Consider the following 3,274-nt stretch of genomic DNA (forward strand, 5'->3'; position numbering starts at 1 on the left):
ATAAATAGAAAATCTAATTTTCAACTGATCCTGTCCGAACGCTGAATCAACGGACGCTGGGCACGTGGCGCTCTCCGGGTCGCCGATGTAGATCTCCGGCTAGTATCACGAAGCTCCGGCGAACCTGCACAGAAGTCGGGCCGGGAAGGGGTTCCCGGCGGCGACCCTCCGACGCTCAAGTCAGGTAAACAAGTGGTGGTGAAAAAGTAGCTCCAAAGCTTGTAGAACACGTCTCTCCGGCGAAGTCTACAGCTCTTTATATAGAGCGGTGAAAGAGCTTCTACACGCCTACCGAGGTGCGTACGTGTCTGCAGCCCATACCTCGGTATGTATTTGTCAGCAAGCTTACCTGACGCCATACTGCAACAGTCCCATCGCGCCTTCGATGGGACAACAGGACACCCCGTTGTCAGACTAGGAGTATGGCTTAGCCATAATACTTGACGACTGTCAGCAGATGTTCCTGTCCCTGTTTACCCACCGCCAGCCAAGACGTCCATCCGGCCGGCTCGACGAAGAGCGCCGTCCGGACGGCTCTAATTCCCTGCGCCGGCCGGGCGGCGCGCCCATTACGTCCTGCCTTTTCTTAGGCCTTCCGCTCGGCCACTACTTACTGTTTCATTGAGCGTCGGAACCCCGATCCCTGTCAGGGCGCTTTTTACTATCAGATGCTTACTGGCAGACCGATCGGCTTGCCCTTTTCTCATGAGTCCGGTCGGCTCACCCTTCTTTGACGGACCACCTGGCCTTTTGACCTCCACGTGACGTTGACCCCTCGTTAGGGGTCCCGGGCTCTTACCACCGGATCACTTGCCTTCCCCTCGAGTCTAGTCGAAGGAGACGAAGTCCGACTGACTGGACTGCCGATCTGACTGAGCAATGATCACTGCATTAGTCCGCTCGGCAAGGCATAGGTATACTCATCCGTTCGGCGGTATTTTGTCCGTGCCTTGTGTTCTCTTGGAATCCACGTCCGATGCTCTCCCCTACTACCCGTCACGTGCACTGCGCACGGTAAGGGGAGCTCATTAAATGCAGCCAGTATCTTGCTGACACGTGGCGATCGTACGTTTGTCAGCGTATGGCGGTGGCGTCACTTCCGATGGGACAGCCGCCATTTGAAATGAACGGCTAGATGACGACCTCGATATCGACGACCTGGATCGGATGGCTGAAATTAATAGCGGCCGCCCTTATAAAGTGCCGACTTCCGCTTTCCGCCGCATTTCGGCCTCATCTTCTCCCGACATTTCGCTGCTTCTTTCTTCTTCAGCGATCTTGCGTTCCGGCTCTCCGGCGACCCTACAACCCCCTTCGATCATCTTCTTTGCCCGTAAGGATTCCTCTTCCTTGCCGCCTCTCCTTTTTTCTCTCTATTAACTATTTCTTTCATCATCCCGCATTCTTTCCTTGTTTTTATTTCTCCCTCCTTCCATCGCGCGTCCCTCCCTAGCCTTATACCATGACCAACACCTCACAGCCGATCAGCGGTGCTCCGGGTCTTTGGTATTCGACCATGGAAAGCCGGTTCGACGAGGAGGACGCCTTGCGCCTCACTCGAACCTATGATTTTCCGACCGACCACCAAATAGTGTTAGCCTCACCGACCGATCGGCCTCATGAACCGCCGCCCGGCACTGTTTTATTCTTCTGAGACCAATTTTTGGCCGGGCTACGCTTTCCACCCCACAAGTTCTTCTTACAAATCTGTAATTATTTTCGCATTCCGCTCGGCCAGGTAGTCCCTAACTCCATTAGGCTGTTGAGCGGAGTGATAGTCCTTTTTAAACTGAACAACATCCCCCTCGACCCTAAGATTTTTCACTACTTTTATTATCCCAAGCAAGCCGAGTGGGGTACCTTTATTTTCCAATCTAGGATAGGCTTCGTCCTTTTTGATAATATGCCGAGCTCCAACAAACATTGGAAGGAGCACTTTTTCTATGTGCGCTTTCCCGAGTGGCTAACTTTTCGCACCAAATGGCAGACTGCGATGCCGGCGCAACCGGAGCTCGGCAAATTTAGAGGCGATGCGGCCTACCTTCATGCGGCCGAGCGGTTGGTGGGTCAGCGCTATCACATTGACAAGCTGCTCCTCCCAGGAGTAATGTATATATTCGGCCTGTCTTCCACCCCAGCCGATCTGCCTTGCAGCATGAGTAAGCGATTCTCACCCCTCCTTTTTCTTTTGTTCTAATTGATTTAATCTTTGTTTCTGCAGCTGAAGTTATGTGGCGTGCTAAGGCGACCGAGAAGCTCAAATTGAAAGCCGCTCAGATTGAGGCGGTAAAGAAAAAGGAGGTCGCCGAGCGGGGCCTTGATCCAGCCGATCCGACCGGCGAATTAGGCGAGGGGAGTCAGGATGCCCCTGAAGCCTTAGCAGCCACTACCGCTCATGACGAGGCAGCGGGCGGCACAAAACCTTCTACCCAAGCCGAGGGGGAGGGCCGTTCAGCCGATGATGTTCCGCTAGTCACTCGGAAGCGCCGACGACCGGAATTCGCATCTGCCTCAATTCCACTTGATGAGCCACAGCCCGAGCGGAGCGCGGATGCCCCGGTGTTGTCCGGGACAGTTTCCCTAGAAAGTACCCCGACCCCACATGGCTCTCCAAGGGCAAGCTCTGAGATGCCGCCGTCCAGCCCTTCTAGAACTCTGCGCCGTATCAGGCGTTTGGGCGAGCTTCCTTCCTCGTCCACCGGTGGGCCATCCGGTAAGGCCGATGCCTCTCAGGGCGAGCCGAGCGGCCAGAACTTAATTGCGCCTCCCCTCAGAGGAATATATGGCTGCTGCTGATCGGCCAGTGGTCCCCGAGCAGCAGATTACCTTGACGGGCCCTCTTGCAAAAGCTTGGGAGGACGCTCGGCGCTGAATAAAAGCGATGACTCCCGGGCAGCTCGGCGACAGCAACCTTCAACAGGCCACCGGGGTATGCTCTTTTTCTTTGTTCGTGTATTTGAATTAAGTTTTTAACCTGTTCACCTTTGCTCTTAGAACTGGGTGGTGCAAATTGCTGTTAGCAATCGGTTGGCAGAGCTGGAGGATGAATTGAAAAAACTCAAGGCCGCGGGGGACAGCCAACAGTCGACGGCCGCTCTGGAGAAGGCCAAAAAATTACTGGAAGCCGAACGGAAATGGGCTTCCGATCTGGCGAGCAAGGTCGTTCGGCTCGAAGCAATGGTCAAACAACGAGATAAGGAGATCAAGACGACGATCACCCGGAAGCGCCAGGCCATCGATGACATGGACCGAATGAAGGTGGAGATCAGAGGGC

Source organism: Zingiber officinale, chromosome 2A (genome assembly GCF_018446385.1).
Source record: "Zingiber officinale cultivar Zhangliang chromosome 2A, Zo_v1.1, whole genome shotgun sequence".
In the NCBI taxonomy this organism is placed as follows: domain Eukaryota; kingdom Viridiplantae; phylum Streptophyta; class Magnoliopsida; order Zingiberales; family Zingiberaceae; genus Zingiber; species Zingiber officinale.